At 38.5% G+C, this 10,217-nt stretch overlaps 1 long non-coding RNA gene across 1 annotated transcript; it reads left to right on the top strand.

Annotated features, from left to right (window-relative positions):
• Window positions 1–592: 592 nt before the first annotated feature.
• On the top strand, window positions 593–8,736 carry LOC120324695. Its single transcript, XR_005566196.1, has 3 exons — window positions 593–936; window positions 5,397–5,535; window positions 7,624–8,736. It is a non-coding gene; the product is annotated as an uncharacterized LOC120324695 (long non-coding RNA).
• Window positions 8,737–10,217: the final 1,481 nt, after the last annotated feature.

Below are 10,217 nucleotides of genomic sequence, written 5' to 3'. Positions count from 1 at the left end.
TGTTCTAAGGAAGCAAATTTATGTTGTCATGGATACTCAGGGTGCAATCTGAAAAACACTTCAGTAAACAAGTGGAGAACGGAGAGGAGAAGGCACTGTCAAACAAGGATGCTGAACCTACAATTGGATGACACCCACTGCTGTATGGCAAAGGAGTTGTGTGGCACCACCCAGAGGAACCAAAAGTCTGGAAAAGCTCCTCCTCCACTTCCATCTCTGATGAATCATCAGTTCCAGAAAAACATTTTGTGTGTCCAGAGAAAGGCAACAAAGCTGGTGAAGGGTTTGGAGAGTAAGTCATGTGGAGAGCAGCTAGGGGAGCTGAGGTTGTTTAACCTGGAGAAAAGGAGACTGAGGGGAGATCTTGTCACTCTACAATGACCTGAAAGGAGGTTGTAGCCAGGTGGGGACCAGCCTCTTCTCCCAGGCAACTAGTGACAGAACGAGAAGACATACTCTAAAGCTGCACCAGGGGAGGTTCAGGTTGGACATCAAGAAGAATTTCTTCACAGAAAGGGTTGTCAAGCATTGGAATGGGCTGCCCAGGGAGGTGGTGAAGTCACCATCCCTAGAGGTGTTCAAGAAATGACTGAATGTGGGACTTAGTGCTACAGTTTAGTTGACACGGTGGTGATCAGTCCAAGTTTGGACTTGATGATCTTGGAGGTCTTTTCCAACCTAAATGATTCTATGACTCTATGATGATTGTGGAAAGCAAGTTAATTAGAATGAGAGTGCCCTTTGATTTCATGAGTGCAAACAGGTATCCACAATGAAACATATGGAAGTAAAAGCTCAGCCACAACCTGGAGAACTGTGAGCAAGAAGAGATCCTGCAGTTTAACGCACTCTAAATTAAAGTGCAACAGTTTTACTTTCTCATCATAGAGTGGAATAATGCTTAGCAGCTGCAAATCTGTAAATACAGACCTGCAGGTGAGCTAGCAGCTAACACTCCTGTAAAGTCACAATATAAAATTAGATCTATATTTCTGACCTGAATTATAATGATGAATAGCCACATTTTGGTGCAGTAGCAGTATTTTTGCGTAGCAGTGACAAGCTTGAATCTAATGCCTTGTGTTGTGTAAAAATGCTTTCACCAGCAACTGATGTGTAACTAATATTGCTAATTTGCTCCATATAACTTCATATGAGAAAACGCTTCTTCAGAGTTAGTCACAATACTGACAAAAGCAAAGACAGTAATGAGAGACACAAAATGTAAAGTGATTTGACCCATCTTGATTTGGCTGGCATACAGCACACAGAGTTCAATATAGAAAAATAAAAAGTAATGAATCTAGGAACAAGGGAGCAATTTTGGGCATGCATACCAGCTGGAACAATCTACCATGTACTGGTTAGGAAAAACAATAGGAAATTATTTTGGAAATACCACAAAATAGCACTGGAATCATTAGCCTCACTAATACAAATGGGAAAAGGCAAACTGTACAGTCAACTGTAGCAATAACAACCAAATCCGAGCAAATAAGGCTGTGGATAACATCAGTTATGCTTTTGGATCTCTCAGTGTCCATGTTTTAAGTGTTGGGCATTCATCAAGTAGTGATATGTTGCATATGCATACCAAAGATTTGGACAGGAAGATTTGTGTGTGAATTTATGTAGGCAGTTGAGTTGCAGTTAGTGAGGAGGAAACTAAAAAGAAGGATTAGGAGAAACTATAAGCTCACTTGTATCTAATACCAGGTTGGCATCTATGCTGTATTTCAGAAATAAATGTGAGTGGATTGGAGTCAGAACTCTGAACAAAGAGAGTGCAAATCTGCATACAAATACATGAAAATAGTATTTTCTAGAATGATGAAACTGGTCTTTAAATCTTGTTTCTGTGGACTTGGGATGTACAAACTGTACCATAAAGGTACAGGCTTTCATGGAAGATAAACATGAGACTTATCTGCATATTGAGTCTTTAACTGCTTAAAATATTTAGAGGTATGCAAATCAAAAAAGATTCAAAATTACTGCTCTACAGCATTGTTTGATTATATTCTGAGTAGTATGCATAGATTTTTAACTACTTTTTCAAATAGTTTCTATTACATGCATTTTTCCTTTTTTTTTTTTAATGTTAGACTGCCACCATGTGGTTGGTTTGGTGACTTAACGTGCACTTTTAAAAATACATGCATGGTGTTTTTTCTTTTAAACATTATGCACTATTCACTTTGTGCGTGTGTGTGTGTGCGCGCGTGTGTGAAATGCTGTTAATTCCCTCTGCAGGCTGGTGTGGTGGGGCTGAGGTTTTAGGAAAACACAGCAGCTGCTGTTGTCTCCCTTCTAATCTCTAATTCAACTTCACTCAGATTAGTTTGATTCTGTTGGTTGCAGTATGTAACATCTTAGAACACTTCTCTACTAGACAGAAGGAGAAGGTAAAGAACATAAGCATATACTCCGTATGTGTGCAATCCCTTTAGGTTTACTTAATTTATATTTTAAGTGTTAAGTCTCTTCATGAGAAAAGTTTTTGGGTTAAATGAGAATTAGGGGTTTACTGCTATGAACTGTTGACAGACAGCAGTACAAGTTATAGACATTGTACATATTTGCCAGACAAATCTCAGTAAAGTTCATCTACGCTGAAGTAGCTTTGCCTTACTTGTCTTTAGAAGTACTGGCCTGGGTTGTAGCAAAAACATTAATAAATGCAAGGCTACTTAGTCCGTACAGCTCCAAAGGAAATCACAGTGGTGGTGTGTTACTAAATTGTTCTGAGGAGGTAGAAATGATTTTTAAAATTAAAGTTTTCTCCAGTTCCCTTTTCTGTTTGCTCCTATCTTTTAATTATATCATCCTGTCCCTCTGTCTCCTTACCCCAACAAAACAAAAATCAAACTATCAAGTCTGTAGAGAAAAAACGTTAGTAAGAATTTGAAACGTCGTAGTGGACAAGAAAAGGCTGTTGAACCAAATCATAAAAGTGTTTAGTTGTCTACCTGCTGTTTGGATGTCTATTTACTACTGATGTGAATGTATCTGGACTTTGTTTATAGTGCAACGTGAATTGTTATATACCTGTTTGCTCTCAGCGTGATCTCTGAGAAGAAATTTTAATATCAAAAGTCATACTCAAAATTCCATTGTGTGCACATCTGTGTCTGGGGAATAAAGAATGTCACCAGCTTACAAAGTGCTGATTGGTCTGTCCCCTGCAGCAGAGATAACTTCTGGACTGTGGCTGACATTGATTCTTCCAGCTAGTTCTTGGTTAAGAGATAAAGATAATTGTAGTAGCAGTGATGGCAAAGTGAGATGGTGATCCCTGTTTTTTGCTTAGGTTGGACAGTGAGGCACTATGTGGAAGAGATAAGACCATGGTGTCATGCTCATCTGCTTAGTGTCCCCATCCTGAATTGGGATAGCTCTGCAGGGTTTTTTGTCTGGCAAAGGAAAAGACCCTACAATCCAGAGAATGGGCAGAGTAAGTTTCTCTCTGCCAGCAGGAAGATGGGGAGGGAAACTGGGGCACAAAAATTAAATTCTTCTGCTGTCAAGGGACATACTACGACCCTGACACCTGCATGGTCCCTTTTGTCTCTCCTTAGGCCTCCTTATTTAATAAGAGGGTAAAAATTATATTTTGACCTGTGTATCAGCACCAGATTCTCTGAGAAGTTAAAGTCCAAGTCTAAGAAACAGAAAGCTCTCATGTGTCTCATTTTCTGTTTTGAAATGATGAATTAGTGCTGAATTAGAAAAAGTTCTTAGGTGACTGACTCCTACTGAAATTATAGAAAAGAGAAAATGGGCAATTTCTTGATAGGTATTTGCCCTCAGAATCTGTTGATGAGACTAAACAAGCCAGTGATTTTCCTGTGCATGTGAATGTTTGGGATTGACATCCATATGGAATGGGAAGGAATTTCTGGAGAATCACAGCTTTCTGTGATAGCCCATATAGAAAGGTGAAAAAGGAGTTATTTCTTGTGTATATAACTTATATATAGTGTCTTAATACTATAGACAATAGATTTGTTTCAGGTAAGCTGTTTAAAACTGCTGGAGCTTAAACTCCATCATTTGCAGAAACACCAATGAACGAATACCCCTGTATTCACAGTACAAGCTACATCAGAAGATAACAATTCTACTCACTGTTGCGTTTCATTTAAGATTCATAAGTGTGTGGTAAAAAAAGTGTGACAGAAAATGGACTATTTTAGAAACAGTCATTTATTCACTTTTTACAAGTTACCGTGGCATTTTCACGTTGTTTAAAGACAAGAGTTGTCTTCTCTCTTCCAAAGTATACTGAGGTTTTCTATTATTTTCAAATGAAATGATCTTACAGAGAGAGGTAAATTTAAATATCTATTATTTTTATATGGTCAGTCAGTGTGTGGCTCACAGCAAACGTCTTTGGATTATAGACTGCAAATTTTTTGAAGAAAAATTAAAAAAATGGCATTGTAATTAGCAAGAAAAAGCCTGTAATTATTAAGACTATTAGGAATATGATTAAATTAAGACTGTCAAGTTCCAACACAGTGATGCTAATACTATATCTCTAGCATTATTAGTAAGAAGTGGCTCAGACAAGCTCAGTACAACATGAATGAGCTAATAACTTACTGTGTCGTCAATACCCTCTGGATAATTGCAGAGTTTACCTAGCAATGATAATGCACAGAAGAAAACATAAGAGGTATGTAGAGTCATCAATTTTAGTTATGTGAACTACATTTCAAGCTAAAAAGTTATTTGATGCAAAAGACTGAATTGTTTGATTTCAATAAAGCTGAATTGAAATATATTAATTGCATTGAAATGTTAAAAGAATTAAATATGCATAATTTAGTCAATATTGAACAGGAAAGTTCCAGTCTTCTAAAAGGACTGATTTCCTGCAGAAAGTGCCATCAAATTATTTAGACTAGCTTTAATTCTTATCTTGGAGAGATTGAAAAAAGTTGGGTTTAGCAGGGAAGTTTTGTGTCCAAGCTGGTAATGTGTTGGAAAATGCAGAAGGATGAGGTGGTTCAGATTGCTCATAGGAGAACACAAAGATACTCAGAAAGTGGTCTGTACTAGAGGGGCAGGAACCTCCTTCTCTAAGGAGGTTCAAAACCATTTAAGTGTCTTGCTCCCTAAATTCTTTTTCTTATTCTTACAGGTTTTCTGTTTCAAACTCCTCTTTTCTAAAAGCCAGACACAGTGGTTCTCATCTCCTTTTCATCTACAATACTTACACTTAATGATACTTGCCTTTTTATAATTTTCCGTCCTTAACCATTTTTTTATCTCCTAAGCATTAATCTAAATGTTACTGCTTTTTTTATTCTTGCAACGTTCTATTTCTTCCTGTATGACATTTTGTCCCTCAGATCTGTGATGAAAATTCATTATTTCATCTCTTTTCACAGAGGTAGCTGAAAATCCTATCTGCTTTCATACTGATACCTTTTCTGCAAGTCTGTGAGTTCCTTGGGCCTGTGACACATTTATGTCTGCAATGCAATCTGCAAAAGTATTACATACTTGTGACATTTTAAGAATACATAGGTAAGAATGCAAGGATCAAATTCAAAGGAAGCAACCATGTTGGGAACAATTATTTTTTCAGAGGAGATGCTGGGTAGTATTGGGATCAATACTCATCCCATCAGATGAGAAACCTCAGGGAAAAGGATGTCATGAGTAACCTCAGAATTAAGTTGAGATGGGTCTTTTCTTTCATCAGAAGATGAATTCCTACTTCCTCTTTATGGAATGTTATCATCACACCAAAACAAATAATAGGAATTTATACTTCATTGTTGTTATATATAGCTCATTTGTATTGGCTGTATATGAGCACATCATGCACTCAAGCTCAGCCTTTGGAAGAATGCAACCAGTTGTTGCTTCAGTTCATTGAAATTAATTGGTTTACCGTATCTGCATGAAAATTCTTTGCCCAACAGAGGGTGTTGTAGTTCTTAGAATAGCTAGAATACTGCTACTTAGTCTAACTAAATTCAGTGAAAAAAAAAATCCTCGGCGCATTCCTGTGGTTAAGAAATTAAGGGTCAGGGAGTTTTGCTGATTTATAGCAGCTGAACATCTGCTTTGGAACACACAAAGGGAAGGATTCAAATTTACAGTTTCCCACAACAACCATGACTTTTCTTTGTTTTACAAACTGTTGGCATTTTTACTGACAACTTTTATTCTTGAACATGTAAATCGTTTTAGGGTTTGGTTTGAGGTTTGTTGTTTTTTTTTTTTTTAATTTCTCCCTAAAGAAAATTGTGCTGATATTTTTGTTTTCTTCCCGTTCTCTTATTTTCTAAAAAAAACCCAGAAGAATAAAGACTAGTAAAATCTAGTGACCTCTCTCCTATCATTCTAAGTAGCAATTGATAGACGTCAAAGCTTCAAGAGATAATTGTGATCTAGAACTGTCTAGATTAATTAGGAACATATCCTCAGTACCACATTCCTCTCAGTTAAAAACTGTGTAGATGAATAGGAGCATTTCCTCAACACTACATTCCTTGTTAGTTAAAACCATCTATTCCTGAAATAAAATACTTGAAATGATTTGTGGTCCTTATGGACCATAATTGCAAGTATTAGGGTTTTTTTTGAAATTTTGCCATTAGATGGAATTATCAAGTTTCCCTGTTTTGTACAAATTCAGTTTTCTTTGGGTTTTGTGAAACTCTCAATTCCAGAACAGCCTGAGCCTTTTAAGAGGTGGAGTTTTTTATTTTCTTGCTTCCCTCCTGCTTCTTTGAAATATACTAAGTACCTTTAGGTATTACATATGCTTAGAAAAAAATATATGAACTCCTGAAAATCAAGGCTAAAAAGAAAACTCATTCAGCACAACATTGGGACTGCTGCTAACACTGCTGGTACAAAAAAATAGTCAGCAGATAAATCTTAAGTATTACGGCAATTTTCATCTTGAGGTGGCTGGCTGTAGAAAACAGAGGAGACAGTCAGATACTGAAACATCTTGTCACTTGAGTCACTCGAAATGGTTGAAGTTTAAATGCTTGTTATTAAATTGTATGAAACTGGTAGCGTCAGAGCCTGTTCTGCAATTTGACATATGGTACATCCTTGCATAGTGTTATACAAAACTTAGCATTGCTTGCAGTGTGTATGGATGAGTTTCAAAATCCATTTGTCTCTCCTAATATTTCACTAATTTTTTTGTTTTAAAAATCTTCATAAGCAGTTAGCATGAATATACTTTCAGCAATATCACATATATACAGAGAAGTCCCAGTGAAGCTTTCCTCTCCTCTTTCTGTGATAGCTTCATTCTGGAGCAGTGTAACTGAAAACAAAACTCAGGAGCTCATCAGGAGATGTGAATGTAAGTTAGTCCTGTGATGAATTGCATGACAGCAGAGAAACATTTTTGCCTTGGAACCTTTTTCATATGACATTGAAAAGAAATGCAGCTTAGCACGGCAAAATTTTCAACAAGCTTTGTGTATTTTAGTGAAGAAATACATTTGTTTCAGTCAATAAGTGATGAGGATGTATACCCTAGGAATCTTGCACTTCTGAGCTTCCATTGTTGTTGCATTTGCGTGAGAAGTTGCCACACTGTCAGAGAAAATTAAAATCCTAACTCCTTTTTTTGAATTTCAGGAGACATCATGTTTGCAATGAGCAGAACCCTTGGGAACAGAGAAGCTTTCCAACAAAATTTCGGAAGAAAATGCAAGGCCAGCAAGGAACTGGCTATGGCTTCCCAGATTTCTGGACTTTTATTTTCTAATTTTCACCAGTTGGATACAGTTGCTGAGCAACTCCTTCCTGTGTACTCTGGCTGCTTCTCATGTGTGATAACTTTCTTTAGGTTACCTATATATCCTCTGTGCTATGTGGTCTGGGAGGGTCATCTGCCTTCTATTTTGTGTTGAGATGACTGGCTAAGGCCATAAGAGTAGAACAGCGGATGTTGTATACCTTGAATTTAGCAAGGCCTTTAGCATTGTACCTAGTGTTTTTACAGCCAAACTGGTGAACCATGGACTGGATAAATAGACAGTAAGATGGGTGGAAAATTATCTGAACCATTGAGCTTTAAGGGTAGTGATCACTGGTACAAAGCTGGTTATGAGTGACTTGACCCAGAAATTGATGCCAACCATGCTTGTTCTCAGTAACAACTTGGATGACTGGATCAAGTGTATCCCTTGCCAGTTTGGAGATATATGTATTGGGAAGGGTGTTCAGTACACTGAAGTGCAGGGTTGCTGTTTGGGGAACTTAGTCAGGCTCCAGAAATGGGCTGTCAGGAACCACATGAAAATCGCCAAAGGCAAATACAAAGTTCTGCATATGGAATATGCCCATGCAACAGGACAGGGCAGCACTGGCTGGCTAGGAAGCAGCTTTGTAGGAAAGGACCCAAGGCCCTTGTGGGCAGTCAGTTGCACAGTCACCAGTGTGCCTTTCTGGCAAAGAGGGGCAGCTGCACCATGGGCTGCACTGGGAGGAGGGTAGACAGCAGCTGGAGGGAAATGGTGTTTTTTTCCTTCTATCTGGCACTTTTGGCATGACCTCAAAAGTGGTGTGTCCAGTTGTGGGCTCCCCAACACAGAAAAGACATAGACATAGTGGAGCGAGTGCATCGGAGGGACATTTTGATGTTATGGGGGCTCTAACACGTGATGTGCAAGGAGAGACTGAGAGACATGTTCCGTCCTTCTCCCAGGCAACCAGCAATATGACAAGAGGGCACAGTCTTAAGCTGTGCCAGGGGATGTTTACGTTGGACATTAGGAAGAAGTTCTTTACCGAGAGAGTGATTTGGCATTGAAATGGGCTGCCCAGGGAGGTGGTGGAGTCTCCGTCCCTGGAGGTATTTAAGAATAAACTGGACACGGCACTTAGTGCCATGGTCTAATAGACAAGGTTGGAGACTCGATGATCTCAGAGGTCTTTTCCAACCTAGTTGATTCAGTGATTCTGTGATTCTGTCCTAAGAAGAAAAAGCTAATGCTGGGGGGGGGGGGGGAAACTTACTATTCTATGACTACCTAACCAGAGAGTGTTGAGGAGACAGAGGTGCATTCTTCTCAGAGGAGCAGTGGAAGGACAAGAGGCTGTGACCAGAAGTTAGAGCATGGGAAACCCATCTCAGTGCAAGTGGAAAACCTTTGCCTTGAGAGTATGCTGCAACAGGTTGCCGTTATACTTGTGGAATATCTATTCAAGGAGATACTTTGTGCTGGTTTAAAAGTTTAAATGAAATGAACACGACTTGAGAGATTGCAAGTCAGAGTTAAAATTCACTAAAAAATATTACAATAAATAAAATGATACAGAGAAAACTGGTTTTAATCTATAAATATAGATGTATAACCCAGCACCCTGGGGCAAGAACAGAATGGTGTTTGTTAACCCCTGTGCTGAGAACCATGTGACCCCCCTGGGTGCAAAGTAAAAGGAAAGGAAACTTGTTGGTTCAGATGATGGTGGCAGTTCTGTTGAGGTAATGATCACAGTCTTGTTGAGAGTGGCAGTCGCAGTCTCATGGAAGTTCTGGTCCTCCTCTGGATCTGACGAGTGGTAACAGAAGTCCCAAAACCTGAAGATGATATATGCTCAGGTTCAGGTGGAAATGCGCAGTACCTCCCCCAGGGCAGAGAATTTTACAACCAACGTTGTCACAGTTTTGGTTATGCCCACATAGTGATAAAGTTGTCCTGGCCCCTGTAACTAGGACATACTTGACACTTGACTAGCCACTGTCTTCAGCGTATGCATCTAAATAGCCTACACTGAGTAGGACGTTGGTGTGTTTTCCCGTGGTTCCTTCCAAATGACCTGATCCTGTCTAAGGGATTCATTACATGGTAGTCATTGAATGCATATGGACTGATGCCACTAAGAGACATCTATCTCTCTTCATTCCTATTCTTGAAGTGGAAAGTACAGGTCAATGGATGTTTGGTTTTCAGTGGACAATATAAAAATGAAACAATTAAAATGAAAGAAGAAGAAATGAATTTTGAATTTTCATTTGTATAGTATGTTACTTGAGTTTTGGAAGTGCATGGACAATATTATATGTATGTCATCTTTGTGTCTTTTTGATATTTAATTTCATAACTTCTTTTTTTTTCATAAGAACTTTCTAGTAATTGCGTTCACTTTCATGTTGGAGATAATCACGCCATGTAACTTTGCACACACCGAGAGTGATCCATCTGAAACCCAGACTTTTTGCTCCT

Source organism: Pipra filicauda, unplaced genomic scaffold (assembly GCF_003945595.2).
Source record: "Pipra filicauda isolate LSUMZ 115617 unplaced genomic scaffold, ASM394559v2 scaffold65_size3143899_pilon, whole genome shotgun sequence".
In the NCBI taxonomy this organism is placed as follows: Eukaryota; Metazoa; Chordata; class Aves; order Passeriformes; family Pipridae; genus Pipra; species Pipra filicauda.
The sequence above is the reverse complement of the archived record's forward strand: the minus strand, read 5'-3'. Positions and strand labels throughout refer to the sequence as shown.